Below are 7,751 nucleotides of genomic sequence, written 5' to 3'. Positions count from 1 at the left end.
CTGGAGTCCGAGAAGGACTCTTGCCTTTCGGGTGAAACCGACTTTGAGGAGGCTTTTACTCCAAGTTTCGACCCCAGGGCTCAACATATAAATAGAGGGGTAGGGCTAGCACCAAAGACATCAAGAAACACCAAGCCGTGTGCCGGCAACCCGCTAGGAGATTGTTCTTCACCAACACCGTCACCAGCCGTCGTGCTGCCGGAACTCATCTACTACTTCGCCCCTCTTGCTGGATCGAGAAGGCGAGGACGTCACCGAGCCAAACGTGTGCAGAACTCGGAGGTGTCGTGCTTTCGGTACTTGGATCGGTCGGACGTGAAGACGTACGACTACATCAACCGCGTTGATATAACGCTTCCGTGACGGTCTACGAGGGTACGTAGACAACACTCTCCCCTCTCGTTGCTATGCATCACCATGATCTTGCGTGTGCGTAGGAATTTTTTTGAAATTACTACGTTCCCCAACAGTGGTATCGAGCTAGGTTTTATGCGTTGATGTTGCACGAGTAGAACACAAGTGAGTTGTGGGCGATATAAGTCATACTGCTTACCAGCATGTCATACTTTGGTTCGGTGGTATTGTTGGATGAAGCGGCCCGGACCGACATTACGCGTACGCTTACGCGAGACTGGTTCTACCGACGTGCTTTGCACACAGGTGGCTGGCGGGTGTCAGTTTCTCCAACTTTAGTTGAACCGAGTGTGGCTACGCCCGGTCCTTGCGAAGGTTAAAACAGCACCAACTTGACAAACTATCGTTGTGGTTTTGATGCGTAGGTAAGATTGGTTCTTGCTTAAGCCCGTAGCAGCCACGTAAAACTTGCAACAACAAAGTAGAGGACGTCTAACTTGTTTTTGCAGGGCATGTTGTGATGTGATATGGTCAAGACATGATGCTAAATTTTATTGTATGAGATGATCATGTTTTGTAACCGAGTTATCGGCAACTGGCAGGAGCCATATGGTTGTCGCTTTATTGTATGCAATGCAATCGCGCTGTAATGCTTTACTTTATCACTAAGCGGTAGCGATAGTCGTGGAAGCATAAGATTGGCGAGACGACAACGATGCTACGATGGAGATCAAGGTGTCGCGCCGGGTGACGATGGTGATCATGACGGTGCTTCGGAGATGGAGATCACAAGCACAAGATGATGATGGCCATATCATATCACTTATATTGATTGCATGTGATGTTTATCTTTTATGCATCTTATCTTGCTTTGATTGACGGTAGCATTATAAGATGATCTCTCACTAAATTTCAAGATAAAAGTGTTCTCCCTGAGTATGCACCGTTGCCAAAGTTCGTCGTGCCCAGACACCACGTGATGATCGGGTGTGATAAGCTCTACGTCCATCTACAACGGGTGCAAGCTAGTTTTTGCACACGCAGAATACTCAGGTTAAACTTGACGAGCCTAGCATATGCAGATATGGCCTCGGAACACTGAGACCGAAAGGTCGAGCGTGAATCATATAGTAGATATGATCAACATAGTGATGTTCACCATTGAAACTACTCCATCTCACGTGATGATCGGACATGGTTTAGTTGATTTGGATCACGTGATCACTTAGAGGATTAGAGGGATGTCTATCTAAGTGGGAGTTCTTAAGTAATATGATTAATTGAACTTAAATTTATCATGAACTTAGTCCTGGTAGTATTAGCATATCTATGTTGTAGATCAATAGCTCGCGTTTAGCTCCCCTGTTTTATTTTTGATATGTTACTAGAGAAAACTAAGTTGAAAGATGTTAGTAGCAATGATGCGGATTGGATCCGTGATCGGAGGTTTATCCTCATTGCTGCACAGAAGAATTATGTCCTTTGATGCACCGCTAGGTGACAAACCTATTGCAGGAGCAGATGCAGATGTTATGAACGTTTGGCTAGCTCAATATGATGACTACTTGATAGTTTAGTGCACCATGCTTAAACGGCTTAGAATCGGGACTTCAAAGACGTTTTGAACGTCATGGACCATATGAGATGTTCCAGGAGTTGAAGTTAATATTTCAAGCAAATACCCGAGTTGAGAGATATGAAGTCTCCAACAAGTTCTATAGCTAAAAGATGGAGAAATAGCTCAACTAGTGAGCATGTGCTCAGATTGTCTGGGTACTACAATCGCTTGAATCAAGTGGGAGTTAATCTTCCAGATAAAATAGTGATTGACAGAATTCTCTAGTCACCATCACCAAGTTAGTAGAACTTCGTGATGAACTATGATATGCAAGGGAACGGAAACGATTCCCAAGCTCTTCGTAATGCTGAAATCGAAGGTAGAAATCAAGAAAAATATCAAGTGTTGATGGTAGACAAGACCACTAGTTTCAAGAAAAGGGCAAAGGGAAGAAGGGGAACTTCAAGAAGAACGGCAAGCAAGTTGCTGCTCAAGTGAAGAAGCCCAAGTCTGGTCCTAAGCCTGAGACTAAGTGCTTCTACTGCAAAGGGACTGGTCACTGGAAGCGGAACTGCCCCAGTATTTGGCGGATAAGAAGGATGGCAAAGTGAATAAAGTATATTTGATATACATGTTATTGATGTGTATTTACTAGTGTTATAGCAACCCCTCGGTATTTGATACTGGTTCAGTTGCTAAGAGTAGTAACTCGAAGGAGTTGCAGAATGAACATAGACTAGTTAAGGGTGAAGTGACGATGTGTGTTGGAAGTGGTTCCAAGATTGATATGATCATCATCGCACACTCCCTATACTTTTGGGATTAGTGTTGAACCTAAATAAGTGTTATTTGGTGTTTGCGTTGAGCATGAATATGATTTGATCATGTTTATTGCAATACGGTTATTCATTTAAGTAAGAGAATAAATTGTTGTTCTGGTTTACATGAATAAAACCTTATATGGTTACACACCCAATGAAAATAGTTTATTGGATCTCGATCGTAGTGATACACATTCATAATATTGAAACCAAAAGATGCAAAGTTAATAATGATAGTGCAACTTATTTGTGGCACTGCCGTTTAGGTCATATTGGTGTAAAGCGCATGAAGAAACTCCATGCTGATGGGCTTTTGGAATCACTTGATTATGAATCAGTTGATGCTTGCGAACCATGCCTCATGGGCAAGATGACTAAGACTCTGTTCTCGGAACAATGGAGCGAGCAATGACTTATTGGAAATAATACATACTGATGTATCGGTCCGATGAGTTATTGAGGCTCGGCAGTATCATTATTTTCTGACCTTCACAGATGATTTGAGCAGATATGAGTATATCTACTTGATGAAACACAAGTCTGAAACATTTGAAAAGTTCAAAGAATTTCAGAGTGAAGTGGAGAATCATCGTAACAAGAAAATAAAGTTTCTACGATCTGATCGAGAGGGAAATATTTGAGTTACGAGTTTGGCCTTCAGTAAAACAATGTGAAATAGTTTCACTACTCACGCCACCTGGAACACCACAGTATGGTGTGTCCGAACGTCATAACCGTACTTTATTAGATATGGTGCGATCTATGATGTCTCTTACCGATCTACCACTATCATTTTGGGGTTATGCATTAGAGACAGCTGCATTCACGTTAAATAGGGCACCATCTAAATCCGTTGAGACGACACCGTATGAACTATGGTTTGGCAAGAAACCTAAGCTGTCGTTTCTTAAAGTTTGAGGTTGCAATGCTTATGTGAAAAAGTTTCAACCTGATAAGCTAACCCAAATCGGAGAAGTGCGTCTTCATAGGATACCCAAAAGAAAATGTTGGGTACACCTTCTATCACAGATCCGAAGGCAAGATTCGTTGCTTGAATGGATCCTTTCTAGAGAAGGAGTTTCTCTCGAAAGAAGTGAGTGGGAGGAAAGTAGAACTTGATGAGGTAACTGTACCTGCTCCCTTATTGGAAAGTAGTTCATCACAGAAATCTTTCCTGTGACTACACCAATTAGTGAGGAAGCTAATGATGATGATCATGACTTCAGATCAAGTTACTACGAACCTCGTAGTAAACCAGAGTGATCCGCACCAGAGTGGTACGTAATCCTGTTCTGGAGGTCATGTTACTTGACCATGACGAGCCTACGAACTATGAGGAAGCGATGATGAGCCCAGATTCCGCGAAATGGCTTGAGGCCATGAAATCTGAGATGAGATCCATGTATGAGAACAAAGTATGGACTTTGATTGACTTGCCCAATGATCGGCGAGCCATTGAGATTAAATGGATCTTCAAGAGGAAGACGGACGCTGATAGTAGTGTTACTATCTACAAAGCTAGAATTGTCGCAAAAAGGTTTTCGACAAGTTCAAGGTGTTGACTACGATGAGAGTTTCTCACTCGTATCTATGCTTAAGTCTGTCCGAATCATGTTAGCAATTGCCGCATTTTATGAAATCTGGCAAATGGATAAACAAAACTGCATTCCTTAATGGATTTATTAAAGAAGAGTTGTATATGATGCAACCAGAAGGTTTTGTCAATCCTAAAAGTACTAACAAAATATGCAAGCTCCAGCGATCCATCTATGGACTGGTGCAAGCATCTCGAGAGTTGGAATATACGCTTTGATAAGTTGATCAAAGCATATAGTTTTATACAGACTTGCGGTGAAGCCTGTATTTACAAGAAAGTGAGTGGGAGCACTACAGCATTTCTGATAAGTATATGTGAATGACATATTGTTGATCGGAGATAATGTAGAATTATTCTGCAAAGCATAAAGGAATGTTTGAAAGGAGTTTTTCAAAGAAAGACCTCGGTGAAGCTGCTTACATATTGAGCATCAAGATCTATAGAGATAGATCAAGACGCTTGATAAGTTTTTCAATGAGTACATACCTTGACAAGATTTTGAAGTAGTTCAAAATGGAACAGTCAAAGAAGGAGTTCTTGCCTGTGTTACAAGGTGTGAAGTTGAGTAAGACTCAAAACCCGACCATGGCAGAAGATAGAGAGAGAATGAAAGTCATTCCCTATGCCTCAGCCATAGGTTCTATAAAGTATGCCATGCTGTGTACCAGACCTATTGTATACCCTGCCCTGAGTTTGGCAAGGGAGTACAATAGTGATCTAGGAGTAGATCACTGGACATTGGTCAAAATTATCCTTAGTGGAATAAGGATGTTTCTCGATTATGGAGGTGACAAAAGGTTCATCGTAAAGGGTTACATCGATGCAAGTTTTGACACTGATCCAGATGACTCTAAAGTCTCAATCTGGATACATATTGAAGTGGGAGCAATTAGCTATAGTAGCTTCAGTGCAGAGCATTGTTGACATAGAAATTTGCAAAATACTATGGATCTGAATGTGGTAGACCCGTTGACTAAACTTCTCTCACAAGCAAAACATGATCACACCTTAGTACTCTTTGGGCGTTAATCACATAGCGATGTGAACTAGATTATTGATCTAGTAAACCCTTTGGGTGTTGGTCACATGACGATGTGAACTATGGTGTTAATCACATGGTGATGTGAATTATTGGATTAAATCACATGGCGATGTGAACTAGATTATTGACTCTAGTGCAAGTGGGAGACTGAAGGAAATATGCCCTAGAGGCAATAATAAATTATTATTTATTTCCTTATATCATGATAATGTTTTATTATTCATGCTAGAATTGTATTAACAAACATATACATGTGTGAATACATAGAACAAACAGAGTGTCACTAGTATGCCTCTACTTGGACTAGCTCGTTGATCAAAGATGGTTATGTTTCCTAACCATAGACATGAGTTGTCATTTGATTAACGGGATCACATCATTAGGAGAATGATGTGATTGACTTGACCCATTCCGTTAGCTTAGCACTTGATCGTTTAGTTTGTTGCTATTGCTTTCTTCATGTACATGTTCCTATGACTATGAGATTATGCAACTCCCGTTTACCAGGAGGAACACTTTGTGTGCCACCAAACGTCACAACGTAACTGGGTGATTATAAAGGTGCTCTACAGGTGTCTCCAAAGGTACTTGTTGGGTTGGCGTATTTCGAGATTAGGATTTGTCACTCCGATTGTCGGAGAGGTATCTCTGGGCCCACTCGGTAATGCACATCACTATAAGCCTTGCAAGCATTGCAACTAATGAGTTAGTTGCGGGATGATGTATTACGGAACGAGTAAAGAGACTTGCCGGTAACGAGATTGAACTAGGTATTGAGATACCGACGATCGAATCTCGGGCAAGTAACATACCGATGACAAAGGGAACAACGTATGTTGTTATGCGGTCTGACCGATAAAGATCTTTCGTAGAATATGTAGGAGCCAATATGGGCATCCAGGTCCCGCTATTGGTTATTGACCAGAGAGGTGTCTCGGTCATGTCTACATAGTTCTTGAACCCGTAGGTCCGCACTCTTAACGTCGTTGACGATATAGTACTATATGAGTTATGTATGTTGATGACCGAATGTTGTTCGGAGTCCGAGATGAGATCACGGACATGACGAGGAACTCCGGAATGGTCCGGAGATAAAGTTTGATATATGGATAGTAGTGTTTGATCTCCGGAAGGGTTCCGGAATTCACCGGAAGGGGTTCCGGATGTTTCCCGAAATGTTTGGGCACGAGAACACTTTATCTGGGCCAAAGGGGAAAGCCACGAGGCTTTTGGAAAGTGCAAAATGAAGTTTTGCGGAGACCAGAGGCTAGACGCCAGGAACCTGCGTCTAGGGTAACGCCGGAACCCTGGCGTCTAGCCCTGGAGTCCGAGAAGGACTCTTGCCTTCGGGTGAAACCGACTTTGAGGAGGCTTTTACTCCAAGTTTCGACCCCAGGGCTCAACATATAAATAGAGGGGTAGGGCTAGCACCAAAGACACATCAAGAAACACCAAGCCGTGTGCCGGCAACCCCGTCCCCTCTAGTTTATCCTCCGTCATAGTTTTCGTAGTGCTTAGGCGAAGCCCTGCGGAGATTGTTCTTCACCAACACCGTCACCACGCCGTCGTGCTGCCGGAACTCATCTACAACTTCGCCCCTCTTGCTGGATCGAGAAGGTGAGGACGTCACCAAGCCGAACGGGTGCAGAACTCGGAGATGCCGTGCTTTCGGTACTTGGATCGGTTGGACATGAAGACGTACGACTACATCAACCGTGTTGATATAACGCTTCCTGCGAACGGTCTACAAGGGTACGTAGACAATACTCTCCCCTCTCGTTGCTATGCATCACCATGATCTTGCGTGTGCGTAGGAATTTTTTTGAAATTACTACGTTCCCCAACAAGAAGGCCGGGAAACAATACTTATAGGCGGAAGGTAGCGTGACGGTCATAGGAATGCAATGCATAATTAAGCAGGCATGGCTCAGCGCGCCAGCTTGCCGTGGAAAAATAGAGAAACTGAAATTCAGACTATGCCGTCCCGTCCCGTCCATGCTGGGTCGCACGCCAGCATGACGGTCAAATGAGTGCACTCGAATCATCTCCCTCCTTGTCAATAATGATTCCACGGATTTAAAAGGACCGCAACAATTAAAGCGCATCTTTTTTCGCATGAGTTAGCTGGCTTAATTACGGCCGACTGCATGCATGCACTCAAAATTGCTCGCAGCCAGTACGCGGAGCAGCATGCAACGAGTCGCAGCCGAGGGCATTAGTTGATGAACTTTAGCTGGGAGATAAGGCATTTGCGAACGCTTTTGCTGGCAGTTTCTTGAGATTTGCATGGCATTTTCTTCAGAGTAGCTTGTCAGTTTCTTCAGAGGTAGGCATTTTTATTCAAAAAACTTCCACTTCGGATCTTGCATCACACCTAAA

The sequence above is a fragment of the Triticum urartu genome, chromosome 7 (assembly GCF_003073215.2).
Source record: "Triticum urartu cultivar G1812 chromosome 7, Tu2.1, whole genome shotgun sequence".
In the NCBI taxonomy this organism is placed as follows: Eukaryota; Viridiplantae; Streptophyta; class Magnoliopsida; order Poales; family Poaceae; genus Triticum; species Triticum urartu.
This window is presented reverse-complemented; position numbering follows the sequence as displayed.